Here is a 21308-nt window from a genome sequence, read left to right as displayed (position 1 = left end):
AACATACAAGTTGGGTATACATTTTTCAAAAAGGATGGTCAGACATTAAGGGCTTGTTCGCACTAAGGAAAATAAGGCGGAATGAGTCTGACACAAATTCTCCATTAAATTCCACCTTGAATCAGACTTTCAATGATTATAATTTCCATGACTCAGTTTCTGTAGGACGAAAGTCCATTCTTTCCTCGAAATCTGGGTTTAAAATCCTATGAAGTCAATGGTACTTTACATTTGTGAGCTAAATAAAGCGTTTTTTTTATTTTGACGTTTTTTTAACTCCCAGCATGCCCTTCGGCTTTCCAGGCATGCTGGGAGTTATAGTTTTGCAGCAGCTGGAGGCACCTTGGTTGGGAAACACTGGCTTAGAGGGATATAATAAAGACTTTAAATCCATGTTATACAGAGTGCTGCTGTATACCGCCCATGTGGATAGACCTCTGTATTCTGACCTCCCTGATCTGACATGTGGGGATGAGCCTCCAGGCTGCTGTGTGGGAAAGGGCCGCATCATCCCCAGACACGGTGAAGGTTGGTGGGAAATCTTCCCACTTGTGACTCCCAGGATCCTGCTGAGCCCAAGGGCTTCACACACAGCAGCAAAAACAGGACATTCACGGGGGACTACAGCCCTTTCTTTTGCCCACAACTCTCTATTCTTCCCCAGTCTTTGTCCCTTGACACCCCCCACTCCTGATCTCTTCCAGCTTGTGGGGTCAGTCACTAAACCCCACTATAAATTATTGTCACTTCTATGACCCAGATGCACAGAAGACTCCTCCAGATGTAAGCACATACATCTGAATCATATCAACAAGAAGTTCTACAGCTTCCTAATACAGGTTACATGTTTCTGCTGCTCAATTATTCTTTACTGAATTTCCCTACTCCTGCTCAAACACCTGATGTGCCCACGTTTCAAAGCTTTTTGTTGTAACAATCTGCAGTGCTTTAAAGGGGTACTCCGGCCCTAAGACATCTTATCCCCAATCCAAAGGATAAGGGATAAGATGTCTGATCGTGGGGGTCCCGCCGCTGGGACCCCCGTAATCTCTCATGCAGCACCTACCTTTGAGAGCCCTCCGCAGCGATGGAGGCTCCGTGTCTGAAGCTTAACGACCACAGGGCCGGAGTATCATGACATCATGACTCCGTCCCCTTGTGATGTCACACCCCGCCCCCTCAATGCAAGCCTATGGGAGGGGGCATGATGGCCATCACACCCCTCCCATAGGTTTGCATTGGGAGGGGAATGAGATCACAACGGGGCGGAGTCGTGACGCCACAATGATACTCCGGCCCCGTGGTTGTGAGGCTTCAGACATGGAGCCCGCAGCACTGCATGCAGCTGAAACAGGTAGGTGCTGCATATGAGAGATTGTGGGGGTACCCAGCGGCGGGACCCCCGCGATCACACATCTTATCCCCTATCCTTTGGAGTACCTCTTTAAGCCAAAACACATTCTTGGCATTTGCTCTTTAATGTTCCTACTTATTATGAAGATACTGACAACATAAAGGATCCCAAAAATAAGAATATAACAATACTGCATGAGTTGTTAGTATACATATCACCTTATATTTACCGTACATACAACTCTCTTACACACAAAGAAAGCTTCATGTCGTCTCCGCTTCCCCAATGGTCTGGGTGAACCCCACTACAGAGGCGTCACACATAAGCTCAGTCCATCCTATGAGAATACTGGGGAGGTGGGGCTCAGTAATACATATCACTAAAACATGAAAATAATAAGTATAGATTGCTGAAATTTCAAATATGTAACACCAAATAATTAAGTTCAGCAATACACAAAATTATACCAAAATATGCAAAATGTTATTGAAAATACAAATACATACACATGTAGAGCCAAATGCCACCTGCACTTCCCCCAACGTACCGTATTTTTCGCCCTATAGGACGCACCGGCGAATAAGATGCACCCAATTTATAGGTGCAAAATCTAAAAAAATAAAGATTTTGAACCCAATAGTGGTCTTCAACCTGCGGACCTCCAGATGTTGCAAAACTACAACTCCCAGCATGCCCGGAAAGCCGTTGGCTGTCCGGGCATGCTGGGAGTTGTAGTTTTGCAAAATCTGGAGGTCCGCAGGTTGTAGACCACTGCATAGGAGGTAATACTCACGTGTCCCCGCCGCTCCGGACCCGTCACCGCTGCCCTGGATGTCGCTCCATCGCTGTCGCCGCGTCCCTGTCGCTCCGGAACGTCTCTGCTGCCGGACGGGTATCCTCGCTCTCCGTCACCGCCATCAAGTCGTTACGCACGCCGACGCACGTACGCGACTACGTGATAACGAGGAAGGAGAGCGCCGGCCATACAGGGGATCCCTGAACGGAGAAGACACCGAGGAGGCAGGTAAGGTGTCCTGTAAGCATTAACCCGACTATTCAGTGGGGCTGTTCAGGACCGCCGCGGTGAAATCGCGGCGGTCCCGAACAGCCTGACTGAACAGCCGGGTTAGTGTCACTTTCCCTTCAGACGCGGCGGTCAGCTTTGATCGCCGTGTCTGAAGGGTTAATACAGAGCATCACCGCGATCGGTGATGTCCTGTTTTAGCCGCGGGTCCCAGCCGTTGATGGCCGCAAGGACCGCCGCGATAGGGGTGTATTCGTCGTATAAGACGCACCGACTTTTCCCCCCCAGTTTTGGGGACAAAAAGTGCGTCTTATACGGCGAAAAATATGGCACGCTTCGCGCTGCAGCAGCAGCGCGAAACGTACGTTGGGGTAAGTGCAGGTGGCATTTGGCTCTACATTGGGTTACCATTTTGTCTTCTTCTGTGCATGTTTTGTTGTCTGAGTTACTCGGATTAGGGCTTATATGTAGCCTCAGCAATATACCTCATATGATTATTTGTATGCACTTATACTTACCTTGTTCCAGAGTTTGTGCCTATACCTCCTGTTTCCTCTCAGTCCTTTGCACCGTGCTCATACATTTGATTTTAATATGTATTTGTATTTTCAATAACATTTTGCATATTTTGGTAAAATTTTGTGCATTGCTGAACTTCTTTATTTGGTGTTACAGCTCAGTAATACATCCAAAACAGAGACAGGTTTATCTAGTCCTATCCAGAGAACAATAGAGCCATCAATCATTCCAATCCTCCATCCACAATTATAATTATTAGGCTACCTTTTAGCAGCAGTAAAGTGACAATAGTTCCCCCTGGTATTTAAGATTTTTTATTTGCATAGTATTTAAAAAAAAAAAAAAAAAGAGAAGATTTTTTGGGGGCTCTTTCAGCGGGTTACATCACATCCAGAGCTTGGAGCAGCCGTAGCGTTCAGTCGGCGTTCTGACAAAAAAGGCTCTGCCGGGGGCAGAGATTATTGACAGTACTTAGTGGAATCGTTCTCTATGAATCATCTCCATTACCGGAGTCTCTACAACAATCGTGACGAAAGGAAGCGGCTGCTCTTTGCTCAAGAAAACGATTGAGAGTGAGAGCGCAACTAGAAGCCTGCCCCGAAAAATAACACACTTCTCAACACCTCCACATTTTACATTCTAATTCCCAATATATCTCTGAGGAACATTTCAAATGTTCTCCTCTTCTGTTGCACCATAGTTCTGTAATGTCCTATACTCCAGCCACAGTTAAAGGAGTAGTCCAGTGGTGACCCAGTGGTGAACAACTTATCCCCTATCCTTAGGATAGGGGATAAGTTTGAGATTGCGGGGGGTCCGACCGCTGGGGCCCCCAGTGATCTCCTGTACGGAGCCCCGACAACCCGCGGGAAGGAGGCGTGTCGACCTCCGCACGAAGCGGCGGCCGACACGCCCCCTCAATACAACTCTATGGCAGAGCCGAAGCGCTGCCTTCAGCAATCTCCGACTCTGCCATAGAGATGTATTGAGGGGGCGTGTCGGCCACCGCTTCGTGCGGAGGTCGACACCCGCTATCTGGCCAGAGAGCCTGGCCCCCGTACAGAGAGATCGCAGGGGGCCCCAGCGGTCGGACCCCCCGCGATCTCAAACTTATCCCCTATGCTTAGGATAGGGGATAAGTTTTTCACCACTGGACTACTCCTTTAAAGGGGTACTCCACTGGAAAACATTTTTTTTTTTTTTTTTTTTTTTATCAACTGGTGCCAGAAAGTTAAACAGATTTGTAAATTTCTTCTATTAAAAAATCTTAATCCTTCTAGTACTTATTAGCTGCTGTTATGATCCACAGGAAGTTTTTTTTGTATTTATTTCCTTTCTGTCTGACCACACTGTTCTCTGCTATGTTAGCTATGGGGATTTGCTCCTACTCTGGACAGTTCCTAAAATGGACAGAGGTGTCAGCAGAGAGCACTGTGGTCAGACAGTGAAGAAATTCAAATAGAAAAGAACTTCCTGTGGAGCATATAACAGCTGATAAGTACTGGAAGGATTAAGTTTTTTAAATAGAAGTAATTTACAAATCTGTTTAACTATCTGGCACCAGTTAATTTAGAAAAAAAATGTTTTCCAGTGGAGTACCCCTTTAAAGCTGCATTGACAATTCTACTATTAAATCATAGACTTGCATTTAGGGGGTAGGGCATGACGTCATGAGGGGGTGGAGCTATGACATCACGAGCTCCCGGCGCCAGCTCCAGCGTTCGGAACAGTTTGTTCCAAAAATTGAGCAGCGGAGTACCCCTTTAAAAGCTTTATGCAGCCAAGGAGACAGTACATAAAACGCACTCTCCCGGTTACTGCCAAAAAGAGGGAACTTTATTCCAGGAGTTACATGGAATACAAGAGTACGGGTCGAGAGGAGGAAGGAAGGTGAGCTCAGCCGAGCTCGTGGAACGACGGTCCCGTTTCGCAGGTTCTCCGCTTGGTCACGCCCCTTTCTTTTAAATTTATGTATGACCATATACTTGTGCATATTAACACTATCTTTTGTATATACATCATTATAGGAATGCACATGTCCATTATCTGTGACACTCAATTACATATAGGGTTAATATCCCGTTGTTCAGAGGTGAAGCAGCTGCTGTTTAATTCCCTTAATGAAAGGGGGAGTGACTTTTGTATTGCCTGTCTATTTATTTGGGGTTTCATTACTGTTTTGCATGCCTTGATAAAGGGTCCTCCCGAAACGCGTTGGTGTTTTCATGTTATTTTATTCTTTTTTCCCCTTTTTGCAATGTTTTTAAGAAGATGGAAATAAAGCTTCTCATTTTTATTATACCCTGACTGGAACCTAGAGTGCTGTTTTCTCTCATATCTCATGCATGCTTAAAGGAAATCTGCCATCAGTGTCACCAGCACTAACGTGTTGATACAGACAGGTAGTGCAGTTAACACTGATGACAACGGTACTTACCTTGTCCTGTTCCGTGCTGTAGTTCTCCGGCAATCCTCTTCGGTATATTCAGCTCCGGTCCAGACTTGGGGCATGGGTGGAGCTTAGTGATGTCACCGCTGCTGTTTGCTAGCAGTGGGACCCAGCAGAGATCGACAGCACGAAACGGGACAAGGTAAGTACCGTTGTCATCAGTGTCCACTGCATTACCTATTTGTACCGACAGGTTAGTGCAGGTGACACTGCAGCTACCTTTTCTGCAGGAAGGCTATTTCCTTCATCCACTACTCTCTCAGTAAAGTAATAAATCCTGATATTACTGCAGAAACTTTTGCCTCTCTAATATAAAATTATTTCCTCTTCTGGCAGTTTCTCTTTTAACCCCTTAAGGACTCAGCGTTTTTCAGTTTTTGCATTTTGTTTTTTTCCTCCTTACCTTTTAAAAATCATAACCCTTTCAATTTTCAACCTAAAAATCCATATGATGGGTTATTTTTTTTCGCAACCAATTCTATTTTGTAATGACATCAGTCATTTTACCCCAAAATTTACAGTGAGACAAAAAAAAAATAATCATTGTGCAACAAAACTGAAGAAAAAAACGCCATTTTGTAACTTTTGGGGGCTTCCGTTTCTATGCAGTACATTTTAAATCACAATTATTAAAAAAATTTTTACACTTATTTTCTTGCAGTGTTGAAGCCCCCATAGGGGAGTATAACATGCATTACATTGATTGCAGGCACTAATCAATGCTATGCCACAGCATTGCATTGATCAGTGTTTTTGGCGGTCGATTGCTCCAAGCTTGAGATCCAGGCTTAAGCAATCAATCGCCGATCGGACGAGCAGGAGGAAGGTAAGGGGCCCTCCTGCTGCGTTCTAGCTGATCGGAACACCGTGGTTTCACCACGGTAGTCCTGATCATCCCGACTGAGCTGCTGGGAAGCATATTTTTTTAACTAAAGGGTTAATAGCGCACGTCACTGCGATTGGTGATGCGCGCTATTAGCCATAAGTCCCGGCCTTCATTAATTATGACATGGGGTGACCGCATGACCCGGCATTATATCGCGGGAGGTACGTCCTGCATCCTTAAAGAGTTAAATCTCCTCCTTTACCGTGTTGATTGCCTTTATGTAAATAAATGTTTCTATCATATCCCCTCTGTCTCGTCTTTCTTCCAAGCTAAACATGTTAAGGTCCTGATAAGTTTTATCCTGTAATCCATGTACTAGTATAGTATCTTCTCTGAACTCTCTCTAGAGTATCTATATCCTTCTGGAGATACGGCCTCCAGCACGGTGCACAATATTCCAAGTGAGGTCTCAACAGTGTTCTGTACAGCGGCATGAGCACTTCTCTCTTTCTACTGCTTATACCTCTCCCTATACATCCATGAACACCTTCCTCTCTACCGCTAATACCTCTCCATATACACCCATGTGCACTACATTCTCTACTGCTAATGCCTCTCCCTATACTCCCACAAGCACTTCCTTTTCCTTTTAATACCTCTCCCTATACATCCAAGCATTCTGCCAGCATTTCCTGCTGCTATATTGCATAGTCAGCCTACCTTTAAGTCTTCTGCAATAATGACCCCTAAATCACTTTACTTCAAAAACTGAAGTTATGACTGTATCAAATATTACATATTCTGCCCTTGGGTTTTCTTTGCCCCAGGTGCATTGCCTTGCTCTTATAAAGTGCTGCTTTGGAGGTGATTGGAGTAGAAGACAATGTAATAGGAGAATAGTGACTGCAGCTATGAAGGCTACTGAAGTATGAGACATGATATAATAGAATAATAGTGACTAGAGCTCTGGATGTGATGGCTTCTTTACACCAGAGGTTCCTAGCTGAATCCATTGTAATGCAGTAAAAGGTTAGGCATAACCTTAGTGAGGTCAGGACTGCAAAAGATTAATGGAAGACATGGATGCACTCACCACAGTTGTCGGGTCTGGCCTCGGTGCTATGTGTTATTCCTTCATAACCGCAAAAATCTCTCACAGCTGCAAACAAGAAAAGAATGATCAGACAAAGAACATTCAGAGACAATTTCTCATCCTATCTCGCCAACTGAAAGGGAACATGCTAGCTAGATTTTCCTTAAACAGGGGATGTGAGGCTAATAATGATGAATATGAATGGCCGCACAATCGCTTGACTGAGCCTTGTAAAGCCAGATTGAAAACTTCTCATCAAGATTTTAGGATAAAAAAAATATATATATTTATAGCAAAATGGAAAATTAGAAATAAAATCATTAAAAATTCTACAAAAATATCTTTAAAGGGGTACTCCGGCGCTAAACATCCTATCCCTTATCAAAAGGACAGGGGATAAGATGTTAGATCGTGGGGATCCAGCCGCCTGGGCCCCCCGCGATCTCTCCTGCAGTACCCCAGTTTTTCAGCTGCACAGAGCACGGATCGCTCTGTGGCTGATGACGGGCGGTGCAGGGGAGGAAGTATTGCGACGTCACGGCTTCCCCCCCCCCCCACCCCTCCTGTCAAGCCCCCTCCCATAGACTTGCATTGTGGGGGCGGGGCGTGACGTCAGCTGAAGAAACGGGGGTGCCGCAGGAGAGATCGCGGGGGTCCCCAGCAGCGGGATCCCCGCAATCTAACATCTTATCCCCTTTCCTTTTGATAGGGGATAAGATGTTTTGTGCCGGAGTACCCCTTTAACATATAAACTTCTATCAAACAATTTCATGATGACAAATTTCCTTTAAGAGAAAATCTGGACTTAAGATATCGGTCAGATATTTGCTATTAAGAGGAAGGAAAAGAAGTTACTTTGGGGACCTTGAAAAATGGGGTTCCAGCCCTGTAGGTACAAGAACCTGTAAAGCACTTCCTAAGCCAGAGAGAATATAATATTAAAGCGAAATGGAAGATAGTCAGCTACACCTTTCCTTGCGCCCGGCAATCTCCTCAGAGATATGAAGAAAAAGAATATAATATTACTAATCACAGGGCTGGGGAATTGGCTCAAGGGGTGGTGTGGACCCTCATACTTTCAGATGTCATCTTTCTGTAGTGCCAGCCCCTGCATCTCCTGACTATCTCCTACCTCCATCTCCTCCTATCTGTAGTTCAGGCCCCATGCGCTTCCTGACTTTGCCTGTCTGTAGTGCCATCGCCAATCTTTCCTGACATCACCCATCTGTAGTGCCAGCCAGAGATTTCCCCATGTTACCCTTCTGTAGGAGTGTTAAATAATGCTCAAAAGGAACACAAAATATCTATAATCTATAAATGGATGGATTTTATGCCACAGGCGCATCAATTGGCAGCCATACAAGAAGATCACGAGCGTTCAGCAAAAATACAGTGATCCCTCAAGTTACAATATTAGTTGGTTCCAGGACGACCATTGTATGTTGAATCCATTGTATGTTGAGACCAGTACTCTATGGAAACCTGGTAATTGGTTCTAAAGCCCAAAAATGTCATCCAAAAATAGGAAAAAGTGAGGATTAAAGATAAATAAGTAGATAACTAATACAGATAAAGCAAATCCTTACATATAAAAGTAAGAAAGATCTGCTGGGAGCTGTAATCACTGTCTATTTCAGTGTTTCTCAACAAGGGTGCCTCCAGCTGTTGCAAAACTTCAACTCCCAGCATGCTGGGAGTTGAAGTTTTGCAACAGCTGGAGGCACCCTCTTTGGGAAACACTGGTCTGTACTGTACAGTACACAGTGTCCTAATAAAAAAGGTAAATGGAGCCGCCCTGACGTGATGTCCAAAGGAGCAGCTAACCCTGGCAGAGGTAAAGAGTACAGAACATGTAATACCGCCCTGTATTGTAGGGGGCGCTAACAGACACCAGTCAGTGCATACACTTCAGTAATACAGGTAAAGAGTACAGAACATGTAATACCGCCCTGTATTGTAGGGGGCGCTAACAGACACCAGTCAGTGCATACACTTCAGTAACACAGGTAAAGAGTACAGAACATGTAATACCTCCCTGTACTGTAGGGGGCGCTACCAGACACCAGTCAGTGCATACACTTCAGTAATACAGGTAAAGAGTACAGAACATGTAATACCTCCCTGTACTGTAGGGGGCGCTACCAGACACCAGTCACTCAGTGCATACACTTCAGTAATACAGTTAAAGAGTACAGAATATGTAATACCTCCCTGTACTGTAGGGGGTGCTACCAGACACCAGTCAGTGCATACACTTCAGTAATACAGGTAAAGAGTACAGAACATTTAATACCTCCCTGTACTGTAGGGGGCGCTACCAGACACCAGTCAGTGCATACACTTCAGTAATACAGGTAAAGAGTACAGAACATGTAATACCTCCCTGTACTGTAGGGGGCGCTACCAGACACCAGTCAGTGCATACACTTCAGTAATACAGGTAAAGAGTACAGAACATGTAATACCTCCCTGTACTGTAGGGGGCGCTACCAGACACCAGTCAGTGCATACACTTCAGAAATACAGGTAAAGAGTACAGAACATGTAATACCTCCCTGTACTGTAGGGGGCGCTACCAGACACCAGTCAGTGTATGCACTTTAGGAATACAGGGGTTTTTACCAGAGAAATATCCATTCTGATTGGTCGGTTCTTCCAGCCATTGACACGTTTCGCAGATTCCATAACATTGTATGTTGAGTCTGGTTTCAAGTTACAATGGTCCAGAAAAGACCATTATATGTTGAAGCTATTGTATGTTGAGGCCATTGTAAGTTGAGGGATCACTGTACATGAAAAAAAATGTAATCTGAGCTATTATAGCAGCCAACAATGGTCTCACCAAAAAACCATGGGGTAGTAGAGTTGACAGGGAGGTAAGACAAAGTAGTTCGCCAGTTGGTGTCACACATTAAGTTGGAGTTTATTATGGGCACTATTAGCCATGCCTCTTTTTGAAAACTGTTGATGTGTAAAATGTGCTACGAAACATCATGGCGATGGTCGGTTTGGTGAAGCTACAGCTCTCTGCTGCTGTATAGCTATAACCTAGTTCTTCAGGCGATCCATCTGCACAGAGGCAGAGAGGTTAAATGGTTGCTTTTTCGAGGCAGCGCTTCAAATCCTCTTGGCTGGAGTCCACCTCAGCAGTCTCTGTCTCTCCATTCGATGACTGCCAAAGGCTTGACTGTGATGTAATGTGGTGGACTAATACAAGGCCAGATTCTGGCAGCACTGAGCATCCTGTCTACAGATGGGGATAATTCTCTTCTCCTCTCCACCATCTTTTCTCACGCTCATAAGGTCACACCCAAGGTCCTGTAAGACAGTTCTGACAAATAATGGGGGGAGAGTATCTGTCCTGTAACCTGATCTGCTGGATGAAAGATACAAAAACATAAAAAAAAAAAAAAAAGAAGTTTGACCACAATTTAAAAAATCTAGGTTCAATATAAAGCTGTATATTCTGCAGGAAAATAATCTTAAAGGGGTACTCCCGTGGAAAACTTTCCTCTTTTTTTTTATTTTCTATTTTTTATTATTATTAATTATTATTATTATTATTATTATTATTATTATTATTATTATTATTATCTGGTGCCAGAAAGTTAAACAGATTTGTAAATTACTTCTACTAAAAAAATCTTAATCCTTCCAGTACTTATTAGCTGCTGAATACTACAGAGGAAATGGTTTTCTTTTTGGAGCACAGAGCTCTCTGCTGACATCATGACCACAGTGCTCTCTGCTGACATCTCTGTCCATTTTAGGAACTGTCCAGAGTAGGAGAAAATAACCATAGCAAACATATGCTGATCTGGACAGTTCCTAAAATGGACAGAGATGTCAGCAGAGAGCACTGTGGTCATGATGTCAGCCGAGAGCTCTGTGTTCCAAAAAGAAAACCATTTCCTCTGTAGTATACAGACCTTAAAAAGTACTGGAAAGATTAAAATTTTTTAATAGAAGTCATTTACAATTCTGTTTAACTTTCTGGCACCAGTTGATTTAAAAAAAAAAAAAAAAAGTTTTCCACGAGAGTACCCCTTTAACTATTTTTAACCAAGACAGGGCACCGGTGATGGTCCATGGTGTAGTGGGGTCCCTATGTATACTTAATAACTGAGACAGGACATATTACCGGGGGGGGGGGATGGGGGGGGGTCACTGTGCCCAGGAACATTCTGCTGGTACTAACTTAACTTTTCTGAGAAGGTTTTTGAGGAATGCTACAAAATGCTATCCCTACTCTGGTTTCAGCCTAAGAGTAACAAGTCCCATTAGGTTGGGTTCACACTACGTTTTTGCCATACTGTTTTCAATCCGTTTTTCTAAAGAAAACCGTATGGCAAAAAAACGGATGGAACAGTATAGAAAAAAGTAAACCGTATGCGTTTTTTAACAGTATACTGTTTTTAAAAGTGCATACAGTTACGTCAGTTTTTATAGAAAAAAAAAACATACGTTTTTGAAAATGTTGTCCATTTTTAATGGGAGGGGTCTTGGGTGGGGACTTTAGGATTAAAATGCGCAAAGTATGTGCAAAATGTGCAAAGTAAAAACGTATAAGTTTTTCCCGTATGGAACCGTATACATGTGCGTTTCCCATTGACGTCCATGTTAAAAAAAACTTATGCGGTTGCAGTACGGTTTTTAAACCGGAGTCAAAACTGTGGTTGACCACGATTTTGTCTCCGGTTTAGAAACCGTACTGCAACCGCATACGTTTTTTTTTTTTTTTAACATGGACGTCAATGGGAAACGCACATGTATACGGTTCCATACGGGAAAAATGTATACGTTTTTACTTTGCACATGCGCATTTGAATCTTAAAGTCCCCAGCCAAGACCCCTCCCATTAAAAATGGACAACATTTTCAAAAACGTATGGGTTTTTTTTCTATAAAAACTGACGGAACTGTATGCACTTTTAAAAACAGTATACTGTTAAAAAACGCATACGGTTTACTTTTTTCCATACTGTTCCATCCGTTTTTTTGCCATACGGTTTTCTTTAGAAAAACGGATTGAAAACAGTATGGCAAAAACGTAGTGTGAACCCAGCCTAACACAGAAGTAATGGACAGAGGTCCAAGACATGCAATGAAGGGCTTGTGCAATGATCTCGGAAGGAGATGGCTGGTAAAATGGTTACAGGAGCCGATACCTCTCCGTCACGAGTGCACTGACAAGAAGGGGTGTTACATGTAGAGAGCACCAGGAAGTGAAGACGTGTGTAGTCACAGAGTCCCATGTGCTCAGTACAGAAACCTGAGGAGCGGATCAATGACGTTTCCAGCTGATCATGTCCAGTACACAGATAGGAGGATTATACAGAGTGGTGCACATGGCCGGGAGTGCCCTAATAATACACAGCCCAGGCTGAAGTGACTGACCTGTATATAAAGAATATGACACACTGAAGTATTCTCTGCTTTATCCAGTAACCAGGGCTCCAGAGAGGAACCATAAATAATGCTAGGCCTACTGTCTGGAACAGTGGTCTTCAAACTGTGGCCCTCCAGATGTTGCAAAACTACAATTCCCAGCATGCCCGGACAGCCAACGGCTGTCCGGGCATGCTGGGAGTTGTAGTTTTGCAACATCTGGAGGGCCACAGTTTGAAGACCGCTGATCTGGAACATTAGCACTACGCAACAGTATAGGACTCCTCATGTCTGTGTGGCCTGCGCATGAAGAACACGCTGATATTCACACACGGCTGCTGCAATATTTCCAGATGGCTGCACGGTTGGGGGGAGCGGATCAGAAGAGATGCATTAAGCCTTGGTGCAATGTTGCTGAAAATGAAATTATCTGAAGCACATTGTTATACATATGCAGAGAGATTATGTATATATATATTTTTTTATTTTTTATTTTATTTTTTTCCCCAATTTCCCTTTCCTTATGAATATATTTCTGATGTTGACTCAAAAACTGCAGTATAGATACAGATCCAGGAAAAAGACCAAGTTAGTTGGACATTTACGCACGTGGCGATACCACATATGTTTCTATTTATTTTTATTGACATGTTTTGTTTTGTTTTAAATGGTAAAAGGGGTTGATTCAAACTTTTATTAGGGAAGGGGTTAAATCACATTTATAAACTTTTTTTTTTTTTTACACTTTTTTTTTTGTTGTTGCAATGTTATAGCCCCCATAGGGGACTATAACATGCAGTACATTGATTGCCAGCACTGAGCAAAGCTATGCCATAGCATTGCATTGATCAGTGTTATCGGCGGTCGATTGCTCAAGCCTGGATCTCAGGCTTGGAGCGATCAATCACACGTGCTGGAGGCTGGTAAGGGACCCTGCGCTTGTGTCCTAGCTGATCGGGACACCGTGGATCAGCCCGACTGAGCTGCCGGGAATGTTTTTTTATTTTTTACATTTTAGACGTGGCAATCAACTTTGATTGCCGCGTCTAAAGGGTAAATACCAGACATCACCGCAATCGTTGATGTCCGGTATTAGCCCCGGGTCCCGGCTACCGTTAGCCGAAGGGACCGACCTGATATGACGCGGGGTCACACGGTATATCGCGTGAGCGGGTGCATGCACCCTGTGTCCCCAAGAGGTCAACCAAATTGCTTTTATTGTACATATAGATACAGGATTATCCTGTATCTATATGTACAATAAAAGCAATTTGGTTAATATACCACTTCGCACTCTTTGAAGTAATTCCTGGATGAATCAGGTCTTGTTCTTTTTCCTGTATCTGTATCTACATTGCAACAGGTCAGGTTGCCCCCCTCCTGTGACCTTCAGGCCGAGCAGCTCTTCCCATCACATCTGATTCCCCTAAACAGGGGCGAAATGCGCATGATCATTATCCTTGAGGTGAGTGGCCACCTAGACTGATTGCCTGGGTGCTTTTTTTCCCCCATTGCAGTCTATAGGATACCTCACCTCCCTTGGGTCATACACAAGGCGCTGCTGCCCGGTTTTCCTTTTTATCTTTCTACTTCTACACAAAAACTGCAGTGGGGGGGTTTTAAAAAAAAAAAAAACTGTGGAAACCTAGCCTACAAGAACTACTCCTGTTTTTAGTTTTCAGTAACAAAACAAACACAGCCCTTAACTTCAGGCACAAACAAATACAATATAAACAGATGGCTTACTACAAAACTATCACCAAAAGTGTGTTACCCACACTGCCCACCTCAGGACTCCCAACTTTACTCAGAAGTTCCTTGCCGCCTCTCAGCTTAGACTTGGTTACACGAATTATTAGGCTGCTTTCAAACTATACAATTATCCGATTTAAAGATCCGTTATAATGACCCGTTAACAAAACCATTAAAAACGGCCGTTACAAAATCCCATTATAGTCTATGGGATTTTTACATTACCCGTTTTAACCAGTCATAGCCCATTATTAATAACGGACTTTATTTTGTGACGGGAGAAAGTAACGGGAGAAATAGTGCATGCACCATTTCTCCCGGGCTATGACGGGTTAAAACGGGTAATGTAAATATCCTATAGACTATAATGGGATTTTGTAACGGCCGTTTTTAATGGTTTTGTTAACGGGTCATTATAACGGATCTTTAAAACTGAGAATTCAATAGTGTGAAATCAGATTTGTAAATTACTTCAATTAAAAAATCTTAATCCTTCCAGAACTTATTAGCTGCTGAATACTACAGAGGATATGGTTTTCTTTTTGGAACACAGAGCTCTCTGCTGACATCACGAGCACAGTGCTCTCTGCTGCCACCTCTGTCCATTTTAAGAACTGTCCAGAGTAGGAGAAAATCCCCATAGCAAACATATGCTGCTCTGGACAGTTCCTAAAATGGACAGAGATGTCAGCAGAGAGCACTGTGCTCGTGATGTCAGCAGAGAGCTCTGTGTTCCAAAAAGAAAAGAATTTCCTCTGAAGTATTCAGCAGCTAATAAGTACTGGAAGGATAAAAAAAATTTTAATAGAAGTAATTTACAAATCTGTTTAACTTTCTGGCACTAGTTGATTTAAAAAAAAAAAAAAAGTTTTCCACCGGAGTACCCCTTTAAAACAAACATATAGAGGGTCCAGGATATGACAGACAGTGCCTGATAGGGATGTCCTCTTCAATGAATGCCGCCATTCGTGATGATCAGGTCCGATCACGCTCTGTACGGTCAGCACCAATCCATAAAGGAAGCAGGAGGGAGGAGGATTTACATGAACCATGGGAGAATGTATTTACAGATAAATTGTGAGCAGAGTTTTCCTTTGACGTCTGGCTGAATCAATGGCGATATCTGCTTTACATCTGACATTTAGAAATCTGCTTTCTGTGATCCGGCTAAAAATAAAGCTAAGTGCTTGTTGAATAGTTAAAAAGATGTGAAAACGTTGTGGATGTGACGGGTCAGCGCCGCTGCTCTATCACCAGGGAATGGCAGCACATGGAGCGCGACTTTCATCACTCGCTCAATAAACTTTTTTTGTTTAGTTTTTTTTTTAAACTGAAAACATCTAAAAATAAGATGTATTGTGGAGCGTCCCACTAAAGATTACATACAGGAGGCAGAACAAGGTGCAGCGGAGCTCTATTCATATACCTGGCGGGGGCCAAACCTTATTCACAGTGAAAATACCGGTGGGGGTACGGCAGGAGCTAAGGAACGAACATGGAGAACTGGGGTACAAAGCAGTCAGATAGATGACCACATGGCGTGCTGTAAAGACTGGATATATAACTGAATACTGATCACCTGGCAGAACTGATGAGACCTCGCATGTCACCAGGCTGATACCTATATGGTCCTATTCACATCATGTTCAGATCGTACATTAGGGTATAGGCCAGTGTGGCAAAAAGGTTTTCTGACATATACCAAAGCTTACTCACAGCAGGCCCATTGAGATTAAAGGGGTACTCCGGTAGAAAACATTTTTTTTTTTTTTTTAAATCAACTGGTGCCAGAAAATTAAAACGGATTTGTAAATTACTTCTATTAAAAAACCTTTACCCTTCCAGTACTTTTTAGCAGCTGTATGCTACAGAGGAAATTCTTTTCTTTTTGAATTTCTTTTTTGCCTTGACCACAGTGCTCTCTGCTGACACCTGATGCCCGTATCGGGAACTGTCCAGAGCAGGAGAAAATCCTTATAGCAATAGCAAACCTATGCTGCTCTGGACAGATCCTGACATGGACAGAGGTGTCAGCAGAGAGCACTGTGGTCATGATGTCCCCAGAGAGCTCTGTGTTCCAAAAGAAAATAATTTCCTCTGTAGTATTCAGCACCTAATAAGTACTAGAAGGATTAAGATTTTTTAATAAAAGTAAATTTACAAATTCAAAAAGGAAAGAATTTCCTCTGTAGCATACAGCTGCTAATAAGTACTGGAAGGATAAAGATTTTTTAACCAAAGTAATTTACAAATCTGTTTAACTTTCTGGCACCAGTTCATTTAAAAACAAAAAACTATTTCCACCAGAGTTCCCCATTTAATGCACTGACAATAGTCTATTTGTTTCTATGCTCGGTCCAGCCATATACTATCTTTGTAGGGGACCCCAAAGCGTGGTCTGCTGAGTGACACCGTTTACCCCTTTGCTGACATACTGACTTTAATGCACAACGTAATATGAATTTGGACCTGCAGGAACACACTGTCGCCAACTATCACAAAAAAAAAAAAAAAGTGTGCTGCATATCTGTACCCCACAGACCCGTGGTCTCTAAATTGTGGGCCTCCGGATGTTGGAGGGCTACAACTCCCATCATGTGCAGACAGCCAACAACTGTCTGGGAATACTCAGAGTTTTAGTTTTGCCACATCTGGAGGTCCACAGTTTGGAGACCATTGCTCTAAACTGGATAACACTGTAACAAACTACAGAGACACAGAATGTAGCCCAGTCAGAGTGATGGGTGCTGTAGATGTCCAGTCGGCACAAGCCGCATCATCCCATCTCCTCTAGAAATAAGACTGCAGGAAGAAGGAGTGACAGAGCGCAGTCACAGAACACCCCCTAGGAGATGATCCCCTCTGGGGCCCAGAGCAATGACACAGGTCGGAGAGATGACCTCCACAGCAGAATCATCTCATTCTTTTTATAATCTGAATCCTGACATGGATAACTCCAGCGCGGCGTACGTGAAAGGTCAGAAGACACAGGAGCTGCGGCATCCTTCCTGTTCCCACCACAGGATGACAATATGGAATGACGGATGGAGGCATCCTGAGCGAGGCCTCTCGTAAACAAGACACTCTAATGACCAAGGCGTACTCACCGCTAGTGGGACATACTCACATGACACAAATAACAAAATGTACGGGGATATTAGGGTGTATGCCGCTCCCAAACTGTGTCCTATTGGGAAAACCCACTGTATAAATGTGTGAAGAAAAAAACAAGAAGGAAGCATGGAAATGGCAGCGACAACATAAAAATCCACCGTATACAGAGCGCAGATCCATATCAGAAATCTAAAGGAAGTACAACAGGGTCACACATGGCCTAAATGTCTGCCTCTCCCCATCATTACATGGCGGATAACAGAGAACAGTAGAAGGCATTTACCTTTGCTACAGTCACCCTCCCAGCACAAAGAAATCACTGATAACAGAGAACAATAGATTGTATGCACCTCCCCTACAGTCAATTCCTCAAGCCTGAAATAGCTGATAACAGGGAGCAATTGATAGTTTTTCATTGCACAGACATTGAAGTGCTCAAATAGAACTAAGGATGATGGAATCCAGCTCTTGTGCAAATAAAATCCAAAATGAATTCCAATACGACAACACAGGAACACAGGAAGTTACGCATTTCAAGCGCAAGCGCTTGAAACGCGTCACTTCCTGTGTTCCTGTGTTGTCGTATTAGAATACATTTTGGATTTTATTTGCACAAGACCCGGATTTCATAATCCTTTGTTCTATTTGTTTGCCAGTGTTGTCTAGCGCAAGCGCTTGAAACGCGTAACTTCCTGTGTTCCTGTGTTGTCGTATTGGAATAAATTTTGGATTTTATTTGCACAAGAGCCGGATTCCATCATCCTTTGTTCTATTTGTTTGCCGGTGTTGTCTAGCGCAAGCGCTTGAAACGTGTAGCCTCCTGTGTTCCTGTGTTGTCGTATTGGAATAAATTTTGGGTTTTATTTGCACAAGAGCTGGATTCCATCATCCTTTGTTCTATTTGTTTGCCAGTGTTGTCTAGCGCAAGCGCTTGAAACGCGTAACTTCCTGTGTTGTCGTATTGGAATACAATTTGGATTTTATTTGCACAAGAGCTGGATTCCATCATCCTTTGTTCTTTTTGTTTGCAGGTATTGTCCAGCACCTGGATCCGTGCTCCATCTGTCCAGGGCAGGGTGAGCTGGTCTTCTCTTTTCCATTGAAGTGCTCAGGTTTGAGACCTCATCATTTGATGATGCTCATAGTAACCAGGCTGCATGTTTCACCATCTGCTATTGTTACCAGCGCCATATTGTGCACTATTTCTCATTACAGTCAATGGCAGGTACCAGTCACTCATTGCCTGTTCGCAGTATCTTAGGACTGAACACAATACAGCACACTATCTTCCTTGTACTGCAGGTCTCCCCCGGGGTTGGTGATTGCGGTTTATACGGCTTATGATGGGCCGACAGTGACTGGAAAGAAGCCTGGGGTGACGGCTATAAAAAGCTGTAAAGCATACAATTCTAAAGTCACAATTAAGAGGATTTCAGAATTAAGTCGGGTTGTACATTTCTTGCAGATTATCTGTGTGCGGCATCAGGATGGAGATCAACATTCAGCCCAAAAATCATCAGAGGTATTCACTTTACAAAGGACAACCATCCGATCGCTATAATAACATCAAATAGTCCTGAAAAATTCTACATGGACCTCTCATGATATGTCACCTGATCTATACCAACATGTAAAAAGCCGATTCATGAATAAGAGGGAAAATGTAATCGAAATTTATAATTAAAAAAATAATATTGTTAAATAGGGGCCACTGTGTACATACATTACAATACTTATCCTGTATTAAAGGGGTACGCCGGTGGAAAACTTTTTTTTTTTTTTAAACCAACCGGTGCCAGAAAGTTAAATAGATTTGTAAATTACTTCTATTAATAAAATCTTTACCCTTCCAGTACTTTTTAGCGGCTGTATGCTACAGAGGAAATTATTTTTCAATTTCTTTTTTGTCTTGTCCACAGTGCTCTCTGCTGACACCTCTGTCCGTGTCAGGAATTGTCCAGAGCAGCATAGGTTTGCAATGGGGATTTTCTCCTGCTCTGGACAGTTCCTGATACGGGCATCAGGTGTCAGCAGAGAGCACTGTGGTCAGACAAAAAAAAAAGAAATAAAAAAAGAAAAGAATTTCCTCTGCAGCACACAGCTGCTAAAAAGTACTGGAAGGGTAAAGATTTTTTTAATAGAAGTCATTTACAAATCTGTTTAACTTTCTGGCACCAGTTGATTTGATTTAAAAAAAAATATATATTTTCCACCGGAGTACCCATTTACCCACCGGAGTACCCATACCTCCTGTATTATACTCAAGAGCTGCATTCACTATTCTGCTGGTGGAGTGACTGTGTACATACATTACAGTACATTACATGACTCTGGCGTAGCAGGCGTTATTATTCATAAATAATTTCACTTGATACCGGACCGAGTGGCAGAACGTGTTATAATGGCGCATTCTTCTTCATGTCGGCCAACTGCTGCTGTAAGAAGCACAATGTTGAAGCAGCAGTGGATTGTAATTTCACGTTTATTTAATCCACTTCATGACAAAAAAAAAACCTCTCTAATGTCACAGCTTACCCGGCGTCTGATTATGGTTCAGGGACTTTTTATATGATTGCACGTTGCTATAAGTGGATGAAATGGCCCGATGAAAAAGAAAAAACCAAAACAGCGAGCAGGTAATGAGCAGAGAAGAGCCAGGAACCAGGTCAGCATAGAGAATGAGCTGCATGAGGCTGGACCCAAGAGACGCAAGGTTTACAGGCCGCCAGTGCTCCCAGGTCATTGTACTGACACCTAGGGTCACATGTCCCCACAAAGAATTGCTTAAAGGGACAGCGCAGAAGGAGGCAAAACTAACTAAATCCATTGGTGGGAACAAAATGAGGACCTAGAGATCTTCTTGTCACCAGCTGAGCTCCTCTTCCCTATAAAAGAGCCGGGGTCGTCTATATGGGTGTAGAAAGGTCTGGGAGCACAGAACATGAAAGTAATATTGGCAACAGTACTTGGGCACTAACCAGTCGCCATGTTGTGCGAGCGGAGGTAACTATGACGGTAACTTCACTATGGTAATGTCACTGACATTGATGGAGCGTCTGTACTTAGCAAAGACAGATGTTGCATGATTACCTTTAACCCCTCCCTACCCAAGACCACCAGAGATTTAACCATGAACCCTCATCACTACCCTCGATTACCAGGGATGTAACCACTGAGCCCCATTACTACTAAAGATTACAAGGGATGTAACCATCAACCCCCATTATTACCCTACATTACCACAGATGTAACCATCAACCCCCATTACTACCCTAGATTACCAGGGTTGTAACCATTGACCCCCATTACTACCATAGATTATAAGGGATGTAACCAACAACCCCTCATTATTACCCTACATTACCAGGAATGTAACTAGAGATGAGCGAATTTACAGTAAATTCGATTCGTCACGAACTTCTCAGCTCGGCAGTTGATGACTTATCCTGCATAAATGAGTTCAGCTTTCGGGTGCTCCGGTGGGCTGGAAAAGGTGGATACAGTCCTAGGAGACTCTTTCCTAGGACTGTATCCACCTTTTCCAGCCCACCGGAGCACCTGAAAGCTGAACTAATTTATGCAGGATAAGTCATCAACTGCCGAGCCGAGAAGTTCATGACGAATCGAATTTACTGTAAATTCGCTCATCTCTAAATGTAACCATCAACCCATCAACCATGTAACCATCACATAAACACCTAGTACACCAGGGAACTAATGACACCACGGCTCTAGACCACCATTGAGCAGTAGAAACATTTCCATTAGGTTATATGCCACTCTACAATGG

General features: G+C 43.2%; 1 protein-coding gene across 4 annotated transcripts in view; it reads right to left on the bottom strand.

Moving 5' to 3' along the window:
* The window catches only part of ARHGAP32 (Rho GTPase activating protein 32), a 271432-nt gene that overhangs the window by 200423 nt on the left and 49701 nt on the right, over positions 1 to 21308 (bottom strand). For all 4 annotated transcript variants that reach the window (XM_056544167.1, XM_056544165.1, XM_056544166.1 and 1 more), the window contains exon 2: positions 7266 to 7331. The gene's annotated coding sequence lies outside the window, so the exon portion shown is untranslated. The remainder of the gene's footprint in view (positions 1 to 7265; positions 7332 to 21308) is intronic.

Source organism: Hyla sarda, chromosome 10, assembly GCF_029499605.1.
Source record: "Hyla sarda isolate aHylSar1 chromosome 10, aHylSar1.hap1, whole genome shotgun sequence".
NCBI lineage: Eukaryota > Metazoa > Chordata > Amphibia > Anura > Hylidae > Hyla > Hyla sarda.
This window is presented reverse-complemented; position numbering and strand designations above follow the sequence as displayed.